General features: G+C 43.2%; 1 protein-coding gene across 4 annotated transcripts in view; it reads left to right on the forward strand.

Moving 5' to 3' along the window:
- The window catches only part of SYT1 (synaptotagmin 1), a 1,122,517-nt gene that overhangs the window by 986,918 nt on the left and 121,109 nt on the right, over positions 1-14,490 (forward strand). The window lies entirely within an intron of this gene.

Here is a 14,490-nt window from a genome sequence, read left to right on the forward strand (position 1 = left end):
TTTGTAGAAAAGATGCTTTTAAAAGGAAATGTACTGAGGTAAAGTACTGAAGAAACGAGGTAAAGTACTGAAGAAACGATTGTAATTATGGCTTGCAAACGATCGTAACCGTTTCCATGGAAACGTAGGACACAAAATGGTTGCTGAGACGCATACGCGAGGGCGTGATGCGTGCGTGATGACGAAGAAGAATGACGCGGTGATGAGTCAGACTGGAGCGCTGTGTTGAGAAGGCTGGAACAATGGAGGCAGAAAGGCTCGCGTAGATGATGGCGCTCGTGTAAACACTCGCGTAGGTGAGAGCGCTCGTGTAAACGAAGACGCTCGTTGGGTAAGTTTAAATGATGCAGGCGATATGAACAGTGAATAAAGTTGAAAAGTCATAAAAATGTAGCGCTTTTGCAGACAGAAGTCGCGTTAGGATGGCAACTAAGCGCTGGGCAGTTTTTAAACATAAACAAATCGCCAGTTTAAGCGAGGGAAAAGTAAAGTAAAGGTAATAAGTACAAACTCCCGCTGGTGCAATCAAGGCACAGAAGAATATAAACAGCCGCTGGTGCAATCTCTATACACATGAAATAGAAGAAAAAAAAATACCTTAATTTTCTTTAAGCTGTGCAGGTGAACGCTGTCAGCATCCTTTGACTTCACTAGAAAGGTCCTTGAAAATGCGGGTTCTTTTCTTTAAAAAAATAACAGTAGATTCTTGAAGATTTTTGATGATAAGTTGAAGATCCCGGTCGTCGCCAAATTTATGTGGTAATTAAGTTCAAGGAGACCAAGTAGAAGTCTGTAGGTTTATTAGGACAGACAGCTTAAACAACCACCTCCAGCAGAAACCCAGTAGAGAATGGATGGTCAGCACATAGAATGTTACAGTGGAAATGTAAGATAACAATTCTAACAGAGAATGCTGCACTAACATGGAATACTACATCACCCACTCAATGAGTGGCATGCTTTATCATAGGGCTGCTGCGACAACCTGACACAGACCAACTTGAACAAGGAAAAATATAGACTAAAGACAAGAAAGAGTTTTCCAGGCAGGGATCCCTAGTGCATAGAGAAGAAAATAAAAACTCTCTAAGTGGACATCCCAGACCTTTATTATGGATTCTACTCGGTAGGCTTAAAAAGAAGAAGTTTGTGGGGGTATATGGGAAAAGTGATGTCACCATTACGCTATCCACTGTATCAACGTGTTTCTGCACTTGATTGCAACCTGGCAGGTTCGTTGGCATTCATCAGGATACACATCCCTAAAACATGTCCTTGTTGTGTTTCCTCTTAGCCTAATCACTAGCTGGTAGGGGACCTACCCGTGGCAATTCATAATTATATTTTCTCCATATAACTATCACCATCCTTATATCCTTGTGTTTAATTGTGCATTGATTATCTTTTCATGTTCCTCTTTTCACCATATTCCGTGTTATGCTCTTTCATTAAAATGACTTAATGTGAACTCCTCTGTTTTACACCAAATGACCAGTGACCTGCATGGTGCCACACTTACCCGAGTTTCATCAATGATGATCCTAACTCCAAAAAGGTAATCAGGAAAACCAATAGTTAATATTACAAGGTTAAAACTTCTTTCCTAATCCACCTATTGTCGTCCCTTGAAATCTGAAATGTACAACTGGTCAGCACACCGCCCAGTTCAGAGCACCTTTTTCAAATGTTGTGCCCCCCTGAAAGGTCAGGGATCATTGCGGGAAAACGATAATGGTGTCTTTATTGTCGGGACAACGATCACTGCGTGCCCCTATTCAACTCATTATCCATAATAAACAGGTCGGTTATATCGGTGGTTACATCCATTTCACACTCTCCAGCTCATTCAAACTTGTTGGAGCACCCTACTTACTACATCAAGGTACGGGTGTTTCCAATAAGGACACTCTTCTCTCTCCAAGTATGTCGGGAGGGAAATGACTTCCTCCATAAGACACGAAGTTCATCCGTTCATAAATTCGACTACTGCCCGCCCAGGTTGTTCGGTTGTTTTTGGGGCAGCCATCTTAGATTAGTGTCTCCCGTCCAAGACAATCAGACTCTAAAAAACATGCTAATTTAGGGCAGTACTGTTCTTGGTGAAAGGGGTTCTCTCTTAACATAATTCAGAGAATTTCCGATCTTTATTTATTACATACCCTCTGGATAGAAAGGCATGCTTTTACAAGTGTTCAGTCCTTGGAGGTTTATGATGTAACAATAAAAAAATAAAAATAAAGATACAGAATCCACTAATATTGCTCTTGTCTTAGATGCTGATAATTAAGGGCCAGAATTCCCGTGCAATACTTTTTATCACTTTGTCGCCAACCTAGAACTAGCTGTGGATAGTGAATGCTGTCATTAGCCAGTTTCTGAAGAGCCTTCCTAATGAATTATTTATCCATTCGAGCACATTGGTGCTCTAATTCTCAAATGCCTACATTATTATATGTTAGTTTGTGTCCCAGATGTTTCATAGTACTACCAAGGGGCTGTTATATTTACCTTTCACGTTTTTTACAAACAAGTATTATGCAAATGGTACTGTGGGGTAGAGGCATTGAGTCCCTTTTCACTTCTCTTAAGTCTATGTACCCATCTTTGTTCCCAAAGAAACAACAGTTTCATTTTGTCTGTTATCGTTGAGGGAAGATAGGGTTTATCTATCAGTAGCCACTTCAAATCATTTTAAGTGTGATTCTTTTCAGCAAAGTGTGCTGTCAGTTTCGTCATTGCTTTACAGCATCTTACGTTGCTCATGTGTTCTAATATTCTTATCTTAACCCTCTCATGATCATACCAAACATATTGTAACCCGCATGGGCAGGTAGTAAGGTAGATACTGTTTTCTGTGCTTCAGGTTGTGTGATTCCTCAATTCCCATGGGTATTTAAGTCCCATATCCACAGAGTTTGTATTGGTAGTTAGTGTGCATGCTTTACACGACCTACAGCCATAATGCCCAATCACTGGTGAAAGAGCCCTATCTCTAGGGTTTAGCTGATTCCTTTTTAGGTCTCGCCTATGCTGCACCAATGCGCTGCATAGGAAAGAGACCTGTAGCCAAGAATTGCCTTTTTCAGGCTAAAACGTGCACGCTTCCATTGCCTTCAATGGCAACGCATGCCCAAGTGGCAATTTCCTTGGGAGAGTGAGCAGCGCCATATGGAGCCTGCCGGCTCCCACAAGGTAAACACCATACATGGACATCCGGCCGTGCGCCAGCGACACCCCTTTGAGTGGTGCCCTCATGTTTGCTTTAACTTTAGCGGCCATGGGGCCAGGCTTTTCTTTTTTGCGTTTGTTTGTTTTATGTTTTAAAGTAATGGTGCTGTACGCTTTCTCCAATGCGTGTGACTGGAATGTGATATCTAAACACCCTGCCCCTCCCCCAAGTTCAGGAAGGAGAAGGGCGGTGTTTTAAATGTTGATGGTGAATGCACACTTGAATACAGCCTCCGGTCGCAGATGCTCTGTCTTAGCTCCTGACGCAGACCCAGGCTTTCCCTTACTACCAGCAGCCCAGATTTTGGAATATTTCCCCACCCGGAGACAAGGCCAGACCACCAGTAGCCCTCCTTCCGCCATGTACTGCTGGGGTGAGTGCTTGAAGCCTGCGCCTCTGAGGGTGCGCTAGCTTCAGAAAGTTATGTGTTAGTTTCGAGGCACTTTCATAAAATAGTGAGGGTAGATTCTTGGAAGGGAAAAGTTTCTGTTCTGTGTTGGTTAAACTAAAATGTCATGTCTCAGTGAGTACACACCATGTTTCAAACAAAGTGAGTTTGATGCGTACCCAGGCCAGTGGCGTAATGAAATCTGAGCTCCCACCTCGCTGCAAGGTACACGGAGGAGCTCAAAGGCCTGAGTAGATGCAGGGGACTGTGTTCCGCCCCTGGTACAAGCTCAGATGGGGGAGGTGGGCTTAATGGAACCAACCCGACTTTTTATCCTCCGTTGTCAATGTGTGTCATATCTCAGATCCTGTTTTTTACACAGCTTACAGTTTATCCTCTCAGCTGTACTTGGAGGATATCCTGTGTCATTTGTGCGGGCGAGAAGCCAGCTGCAGGAATTACTGTTATGGCAGTAACACAGCTCAGCAGGTCTGAAGCCTGCTGCTGCAGGGATCTCTGTGGATTCTGCATACCAGAGGTGCGAAACCCAGCTAGATCAGTTCAACCTTTTCATCTACCCAGCATCAATTAAAAGTGCGCCTTTGAGTTGAGCAGTAACAAAGCCTTTTATTTGTTCACCTGGAGAAATTTTAACTTGAGGGGAGTTGTATTTGTACGGAGTCCACAATTGTTCCTAGCACTGGTGCTCTTTTGGAAAGTGGACTTCTGCTGTGTGTGTGTGGAGGGTGTGGGGGGGGCGTAGGAGCACAATGGTTAGTGCAGATACTGTGTGACATTAGAAGTTAGGTCTGGGTCAGACTGAGAATGAAACCTAGCCAATGTTACTTTTTATTAGTTAATATTGGAACGTATTTTCCCTCCACACCGATTGTAGTTTGAAATTTGAAGGATTGAACTGCTTTTTATCGATCGTGTTCAACGCTCCAGTACACAGCCTGCCTCCCTTTTTATAGTCAGGGACTTAGTGAGATCCCGGGATGGCCAGCAGAGCTGCGGAAGAGTCAGCCACACACCAGTCTAGCCTACTTTCGCTCCTCAAGTAGCAGCACCGAGTTGACAATCTTGTGTCTGCCTCCTGGAAGTAACAGGAGAGTACAGACCTCACTCGGTCCCCATCTCCACCCCACTCCCCCTCATGTAAAGCGTCAATGTTGTGGGCACTGACCTTTCCCAGTGAATCCGCTCAAAGAATGCTATGTTGTCATGTGCATAGCTCTTGCTATCATCAGCACAGTACAGGAGCACTTTCTCAAAACGGGCTCCAATTTGTGCAGGTCTGGGAGTGAGCGCCATTACTCAAGCGTGGACGTTTTGTCAGGTGTTCCAGTAAACTTTGCCACCTGTGAGTAAGGTCTGCAGGTTTTGATGTATGAGATGTGTAATGCTCGCAGCCATGTGGATCGGTGAGAGGCTGCTGTGGCTGCCCCTCCGTTGTCCCCCTGGCAGAGTTTCAGTGGTACATGCTGCCTCTAGTGAGTCTTCTGTCACCACTGAATGTAGTGAGCCTACGTTCACCTGTGCACGCTGTCACTGGTGCATGATGCTCCCACCCTCTTCCCGTGGGTCCCCTCTCTCAGCCACGAGCTGCTGATCACTTCTCACTCCAGTTGCTGCCCCCTGGTCCCACCCATGCTCTTATTTTAAAATGTCTTGGATTTGATTTTCGCTGATGCTCAATCAGTAGTGATCAACGATATCCTATGCCAATGCTGGACCGACCATGCACTTGTGGCTTTCTCCCTCTGCATAGGGGATTATTCCTCTGAAGCAGCCGGGGTAGGACTGTCGAAACTGGGTAGACCTTGGTCTCGACTACTCAGTTTGTCTCCTTTGCCTTCTCTACTACCAGACAATTTTTGTCTGAGTAACTCGGTGGCGGAAAGCTATCTGACTCTGTGCCGGTCTATTACCGACACGCTAGACAAGGTTGCTCCCCTTCGAAAGTCTCGAGGGAGAGTGAACCGGGCCTTCCCCTGGTATACGGAAGAGCTACGACAGTTGAAGTTGAGCTGCAAACGTGCTGAGAGAGCTTGGAGGAAGCAGTATTCAACCTCAGCAAAGGCCTCGTTCAGGCTCGCACTGCAGGGCTACAAGGCGCAGATTAAGTTGGCTAAGGCGGCTTTTTTGGAATCCACCTTGAATCAGGCGCCTAATAAATCTCAAGCCCTGTTTAAAATTGTCGGGGATATGTCCCACCCTGTGTGTGTGGCTAACACGGTCCCCACGTCGCAGGCCCTGTGCGACTCCCTGGCGGGTGCTTTTGAAGAGAAGACTGCTAAGATCTTAGAGGGCCTAAAAAACCCTCTTCCCGCTGCTCTCGGCTTGGGAGCTCCGGTTAGCCCGCTCAGTCGACCCCGGCCAGTTGGTTTCAGCCTTGGCTTGGAAGCTCCGAACGGGTTACCCAGTCGAACCCAGCCGACTGACTCTGCACTCATATTAGAAGCCCTCGGTTTGGGAGCTCCGGTTGGCCTGCCCAGTCGACCCCAGACGGGTGCCCCTGGCCCTGGTCTGGGAGCTCCGGACAGTTCACCCAGTCGACCCCAGCCGAGCGTCCCAGTTTTTAGCTTGGGAGCTCCGGACATTTTTTCCAGTCGACCCCAACTAAAACTTTTTCCCTGTCCCTCCTTTGAGGAATTCTGCAGCCTGGCAAATACGGTGTCCTCTGGCTCTCCGCTTGAACCACTGCCTCCCAAATTTTGGAAGGTTTTCCAGGCGGAACTTTTCCAGCCTTTGCATTCCATCTGCCTCCAGTCTTTGGAGTTGGCATCTGTCCCCGTGTGCTGGAAGCTAGCAGTAGTGTCACCTCTGCTCAAGAAACCAACGCTGGACCCGACCTGTCTCTCCAACTATAGGCCAATCTCCTTGCTCCCTTTTCCTATTAAGATTATGGAAAAATGGGTGACCCGCTCGCTCTCAGGCTTCCTGGAGAATATCGGATGGTTCGACGAGGCACAGTTTGGCTTCGTCCGCGGGCACGGGACGGAGTCCGCGCTGGTAACCGTATTGGACAACTTTCGCTCGCGTGTCAACAGTGGTCGGGCAGCTTTCTTAGTGCTGCTCGACATGTCGGCCGCGTTCGATACGGTCTGCCACCGGACCCTTATCAGGAGACTAGAGGAGTGTGGGGTCACAGAGGATGCAAGAGACTGGCTGATATCCTATCTTGGCAGTCGGCAACAGTTGGTCTCGCTCCCTCCATTTCGCTCTGAGCCATGGAAAGTAGGGCAGGGGGTCCCACAGGGCTCGGCCATCTACCCTATACTTTTTAATCTGTACCTCCGCCCCTTGATCCAGCTTATAAAATCTTTTGGTCTCTCGGCTTTTAATTACGCCGATGACACCCAGCTGGTCTTCTCCCTGGAAGGAAATAATGCGGTCTCGCTGGAGACATTTCATCGCTGTATGGCAGCCACAGCGGACTGGCTATGGGCCAACTCCTTACAATTTAACAGCTCAAAGACGGAGGTGCTCTATTGTTCCACAGATCGGATCCCGCGGGTACTTCCAGAGAACTTCCGGTCTGCCACCTTTCCCGAGCCAGTGTCGGCGGCGGAATCTGCTCGCAACTTGGGGGTGATCTTCGGCCCAAATCTACAGCTTGACATGCACGTCAATAAAACCACTTCTACGTGCATGATGCTGTTACGCATGTTGCGTAAAGTTCTGCCCCTTCTCCCCGCCCAAGCTAGGCCGGAAGTAGTCCGCGGTACCATACTAAGTCGTTTAGACTATTGGAATGCGCTACTTCTAGAGGCCCCAAAAAAACTGCTGGGGAAGCTACAACGGGTGCAGAATATGGCCGCCAAGTTGGCTCTCTCCCGCCCTAGGTCTAGCTCTTCTACTCTAGCTTTAAGAGATCTACACTGGCTCCCGGTACACCTGAGAGTGCTGTATAAAGCCGCGTGTATGGTGTTTAAGGCAGTACATCAACAGGGCCCAGTACCTCTGCAGAACATGTTCGCCTGGTATTCTGCCCCGCAGCTTCTCCGTTCTTCTTCGGCGCATCTGCTGGTAGTCCCGAGGTTTCAGAGAGTCAGGATGGGTGGCCGCTCATTTAGTGTTGCAGCGGCCAAACTTTGGAACTCCCTGCCACTCTCCTTGAGAAGCCATAGGGACTACTTTCCGTTCAGGAAAGCGTTAAAAACGCATTTGTTTCCTAAAATTGTTTGAGCAGCGAAAAGTGCAACCGTTCAAGTTCAAAGCGCCAGGATGCCCTTTGGGTGACAGGACTGCGCTTTATAAGTACACAAAAATAAAAATAAAATAAATAAAATAAAATTAAAATAAAAAGATTATTTTTGGGATACGTGCTGCATGTCTAAACTCTTATAAGCGCCCAAAGGCGAGACCTATTGGCTATGCCAATGCTTGTTCTCTGTGGTTGTGGTCTCATGTGAACTAACACATTTCTTATGCTCTCACTTTTTTTGTAAGAAAACAAAGGGCTCTTTAAATTCAGGCCATATGCATTCAAAATACGCCAGTTTTTTGTGATGATTTTTTAAATGCAATGTGATGCCGTGCTAAAAGTAGTCATACACACATTCCTGTCTTCTTTACGTTTATCAATTACTTCCAAGAGTGAGTCCCTAATATTATGTTTTGCAAGTTTTTAAGCTCTTCTGATTACATGCTCTGGGTAATCCCGATCATATAGTTTCTCACTCAGCATCTTTGCCTTGTTTTCAAAATCATTTCGTCTGAACAGTTCCTCCTGAGTTGGAGAAACTGTCCAAAGGTAAGTTTTCGCTCATTGATTTAGGGTGAAAACTATGAAAGTATAATAAGTTATTTTTGTTTATAGATTTGTGAATCACTTCACTCTTCAGTTACCCATTGTGTGGTTTCATAATGAGAACCAGAAAGGGGAGTGCCTCTGTAGTAATAGTAGAAGTGAAAAAAAGATAGGAATATCTTCCATTGAGCCTGGACAAAAACTCGTTGAGACCCTGCCCGATCTCCAAGCCAAATGAGGATCGCGTAGTCAATATAATGATGCCACACCTTAATCAAAATAAAATAGGGATTTTCTTCTACATAAATGTGTTCCTTCTCAAATTCTTATACATATAAACAGGCCACACTGGAAGCAAATGGACTTCCCATGGATATCCCATGAGATTGCAGGTACAGAGTATCACCATACTAAAAAACTTTTATTTTTAATGCCAGCCCAGCTAAACCTAAGATTAGGGATCCGGGGGTTTGGAAATCCCAATGTTCTGAGAAGAGCACATTCTCAATCACTCTCAGTGTCTCCCTCTGATCAATATTAGTGTAAAGTGCTTCATTGTCCAATCCAATAAGATGATCTACTTTTGGATCAAAATCTAAGTCCTTTATCAATTTTAACACCTCTCTCGTGTCTTTTAAGTATGCTGACATTCTCTGAACAATTGGTCTGAGATAATAATCACAAAAGTATGATTGTGGTTCCAAAGTAGAGTAGAGTATGCACATGTATTTGTTTTACCTTTTTTATTAGAGGAGCTTGGCAGTCAGCTAAAGCTTGCCAACATGTATAAAATGGCAGTTAGCAAAACGGAGTACAACACCATCTTAAAGGCCTAAGAATTATTGTCAAAGGCAAATTTTCCAGCCGGGGCTTGTCAGAGGGGGTTTCCTAGCCTCTGCCACATCTCTTGATAACAAACAGTTCAGATGTTTGGCATTTGACTGAATGTTTCTTAATGAATGAATTGGGCCAAACACCTTTCTCATTCGTCTGTGTTGAGCCATTAGCTTTCCCATAAAGCAACTGTTAGATGGCAATAAAACATGGAATCCCTACTAAAAGGTAATCTACCTCTGTAATTCCAACTCTCCATATCCGATATATTGCTAGGAACAAGTCCCACCACTGTTACTTCACTTTGCAACAAGCACTCCTAAAGTAAAGTGTTTTCACAATTCTAATTCCAGTGATTTTCATTATTGTACACTGTGAAACAAATGGGATACAAAGTGTACATCAACCAATGTAATAATGAGGTAATATACAATTATGCTGTTATACTAACAGCCTTGAGAACAGATTAGGTCTCCAGGCCACAGAGGGTAAAAAATGTGTTGGATTCCTTTAACTCTTGCAAAATGTAACGCTAAGGCCCCCATTAGGATGGTGGGCGGATCGCGCCGGCCTGGCGGGGGCGATCCACCCACCATCCATGCCGGAATGACCCCCTGCCATATTAGCATAGCTGGGGGGTCCACGGCGACCTGGGCGGAAAAGGGTTTATATGGTGGCAGTGTCTATCAGACAGCGCCAGCCATATTTGGATGGGCATTTACCAATGCCTTTCCATGGCAGCAATGCCGCCACAGAAAGGCATGCAAAGTTTACTTTGGGGGCCCGTTGTGGGCCCCCAAGGACTCCGGGGGGTGCACATTGGGGGTACCTATGGTACCCCCCAGCATTTAAAAGGACGAGGCAGGCACAGCGCGGTGCCTGTCACATTGTGCTTTGAAATGCACAACATGTATTTTTAACATTGCGGCGGGCGGTGCATTCAGCACCGCCCGCCGCAATGTTAAAAATACAGGATGCGCCTGCCACTGTGGCGGGCGCATCCTAATTCCCCCCACGTGACCCCCGCCCTTATGGCGGGCAGTTCTTTCCACAATGGGATGGAGGGCGGGCAAAGTCCGGCCGCCATCCTAATGGGGGCCTAAGCATTGGAAAAGAAGTTGATTGTTTGTCAGTAACAAATTCACCCTTTAAAGGAACTCTGTCAAATCCGGCCAAGGCGATCCACCACAAACTTTGTGCCAGGGTAGAAATGGTGATAATGGTGGTTCCTATCAAGGTGCAGAGATCATCTCTAAGTCAGCAAAGATCTGTAAATTTGGCGGACAAGGAGTACGCAAGGGTGGAGATCCTAATGTCCTCTACCACCCTGATGAACACAATTCCATCCGGCAAAAATTTAAATTGGCCCATTGTTTTTTGGAGCATTATTTCGTTTTTAGAGAGTTAAATGGATTTGAATTATGGTGAGGATGAGGCTACGGTTTTCTAAAATGTTTCTTTTTAATTCTACCTTTTTGTAAACCTAAGTTTTGAATGTCTAATTTCTTCAGGGAATCAGAAAACATTATAGAAAGCTAGAAAAACATTCTCTTTAGGTGTCATATTGCCGAAGTCAAGGAAGTGTATGCTATTTTACTTCATGTTACTTCATGTTCTTTATGATTAAGTCCCATGAAGCGAGTGCTGTTGCAAGCCAACAGGCCAAGGACAGTAGAGTGTCTCCAGCGGTTTACTATGTGATAGACTGCAGAAGATCATCAGCAATCTTTCACTCCACATAGTTCAGATAAGAACTTCATGAATTTTTCACTCCACATAATCCAGTAATTTGACAAGTCAACTACCAATTACATTGCTCCACTACGAGCTTGACAATTCAGTTGGTTTGCCCCGAAAAGTACTAACACTTCTCTGCTCACAATGCATCCTTGTGGTAGGGGAAGGTTAGCCACAGTAGACAGGAGCAGATCTCTTTGAGATACAGAATATGCAAGAAAGCAACATAGAAGGTCAATGTTGCTTTCTTGCAGAGATTGGTTTCCCACTTCGATCTAGTAAGCACTGTTTGTCTTTTGAATAAATCAGAAACATACATGAAACTGGAAGTTGGTGTATTTCATTAGTCTTCCAAAGCATACATCAGGGATTAAGCCTCTTTTGTCAAAGAATGAGGTACTAAAAGAGAATGTGGGGGTGATCTTCCTTCACTTCTATGACCTCAACTATGCGTTTGTGTCATGAAAACAAAGAATTAGGTAGCGGGATGGATGAGACTGGCTCTGAAAGCAGGGCCCAACACAGAATCATGAATATTAAATGCAACCCTTAACAACTGTTCTGGTGCAAATGGGTTCGGGCGGGGTCAGATGAGTAGGAAGAAGAAGCGTTGGTTGCAGGACCCTGGGTAATCTATTCTTTCTCTTTCTTGCTCTCTCCTTCTCTCTCTCTCTATTCTGTCTCTCTCTCTCTCTCTCGCACACACACACTCACACACACAGACATACAGTCATACAAATCCCATGCTGCAGACAAAGGAGGTATGTAACCATAAATGTAAAGCTGATAAGTAAAACATAATGCAAATATCGTATTTTAATGTACAACTAAGATTTAAGACTTTAAGTGTCTGTAGAGAACTACTTTGCAATGAATACGTGATGCACACTTTCCTAAAATACATGAGGTGCTGTTTCTGCATTAAAGTCTTGAGCAATAAAAAATAATCTGGGTCAGATGAACTCCTCAGCGTTGTTTTAAGACTATTCCATATAGGTTCATAGTTATTTGCTTCCAGATACCTGTAATTATTTAAGTTGAAGAATTCCTTGATATCTCAATGGCTGCAGCTTGCTTTGAAGTGTCTCGAGCGAACGTTAAAAAAACTGTGTGACAGTTCTTCGTCAAAAGTCATCTAGATGATTAAAACTAAAAAGTTGTGAGTTAAAGAATTTTGATTAAACAAAGCTGAATATATTTAGAATCGGTGAAGCAGGGTTAATCTTCTATCAAATGTTTCAGGCTCTAAGATTTCTCTGTTTAAAAATGGTAATCACATTAGTTGTAGATGCAAACGAGGAGAGTGCTCAACTTCTCAGTAAAACGGATTTGCTTCATCTTTCACAAAAGGCAAGGCACAGCAATTTAGCGAGAAAAATTAAAGAAGTTGAATTTTCCCTACTAAGTATGTGAATATAATTTTGAGAAAATGCTGCAAAGATCGAGGTAAAGTGCAGAACAATGAGTTTCTGAATTCAGTGCATAGTAATTTACTACTTACTCGCTTCACCCAACAAATCTTTTATGATGGTTTTCCAAAACACTGTGAGCATAGTTCTTAAAGAGATCAGACACATCTTAGCACAAATAGGTACACGACTTTCAGTTTGGTTGATTCACACAAGTTACCCCAGGATTTGCATAGTAATTGTATTTATATAGCTCTTACTACCCCTGACAAGGCATTGAAGTGTTTTTCGTTGTGTAGCATGCTACTCCAGAACCACAAATAGATTGCTGGTGGAGTAGTATAGGGAAATATAAGCTGTTAATTCGAGCGGTAGACATGTGAATCTATTAGTTGGATTTAATAGGATAAAAGAGTGATAGAGGAAGAAAGAGCCCAGAAAGTGTTATGTGGGAGATCATAGTAGTAAAATGAGGTTTTTGATGAGTCAAAGGAGGGCTAGAGGATTAAAGTGTTGAGAAAGGGTTATTAGGGAGATAATAATAGTAAAATTAGGTTTGGGATTAGTCAGAGAGGGGTTAGAGGAGGCAAAAGTCTAGCAAGTATGTTTGGCGATCTTAGTGATAAAAGGAGGTATGGGGTGAGTCAGAGGGTGAATAGAGGAGGGAAGAGTCTATAAAGGGTTATTAGGGAGATCATAGTAGCAAAATGCTGTTGTTGGTATTAATCAGAGTGGACGTAGATGATGCATTGAGAGAGGTATAGGATGAGATATAGAGTAGTGCACTGGAGTTGAAGGGCTTTTTAATGTTTTTTTATTTCTACAGAAGGAGTAAAGTAATACATATTTGGATACATTACTACTTAGAAAGGTATACATGTATGTGGATATTAATAAAGAGATATAAAGTCGTATTATAGAAAGTCTTGTGTGCATGCTTGTATAAATAGTTAGAAACGCAGACTTTCAAGTATTACTGTGCATAAAGTTAATTTATTTGTGTATTAATTTGTTTTGGGACATTGGTTTGTTTGTTTATTTATTTATATTTCTTTTTATTTTATATTTTTTCCAATATTTCAATAGTGAAGCACATACATGATACAATTATTATTATTATATTTACACATTCTTATAGATAAACTAAATACGGCAGTGACCCATAATCATATCATCAAATAAATTATATGCAAACTATGCATAAAATTATACATATATATTAGCCATACATAATATATACATTTCTTAACCATACCTGCAAGAATATCTATATATCTTCTAAACCATAATTGGTAGTATATATATATATATATATATATATATATATATATATATATATATATATATATATATATATATATATATATATATAGTGAGCAAGGCGGAGGTTGCCGCCGAAACGCGTCTGAGCAGAAGTTGATATGAAATAAAACCCTTGAACTAAGATACACGGAGTCAGCGCCTTCTTGGATGGTGAAGTTTGGTGTGGTATTAATATATATATATATATATATATATATATATATATATATATATATATATATATATATATATATACAAACAAATGCACATATTTAAATAGATACATATATTAACATTATAGAGGTTTACATACGTAGGCATATGCTGTACATTTGTGTTTTGGGTATGTGATCATGTAGGAGAGAGCCAACTCTTGAGCAGTCTTCTGAAGATAAGATATTTATCTGTGGATTTTATGGTTGAGTGTAATGAATTCCATTGTTTGGCTGCTTGAACAGAGAGAGATGTACCACTGATGTGTTTTTCTTTATGCTGGGGTTTTGAGGTGAGGTGCCACTCTGGGATGGAGGTTACTTTGTGTTATGTATTTGATGATTTTATTCCTGATGAAAAGTGGTTCTGTTCCATTTATTGCTTTGTGGATGATACAAAGCATCTTGGAGGGGAGCCTTTTTGGCAAATGGTAATCAATGTAGGGTTCTCAAGGAAGGTTTTTTTTCCATTTATAAAATTTCCTGATCTGATCTGTAGATTTCTTCCTCACTCAGGGTACCGTATTTTCCGGCGTATAAGACGACCCGGCGTATAAGACGACCCCCTACTTTGGCAGAAAAATTTTAGGTTTTGTGCTATACTCGCCGTATAAGACGACCCC

The sequence above is a fragment of the Lissotriton vulgaris genome, chromosome 1_1 (genome assembly GCF_964263255.1).
Source record: "Lissotriton vulgaris chromosome 1_1, aLisVul1.2, whole genome shotgun sequence".
Taxonomy (NCBI): domain Eukaryota; kingdom Metazoa; phylum Chordata; class Amphibia; order Caudata; family Salamandridae; genus Lissotriton; species Lissotriton vulgaris.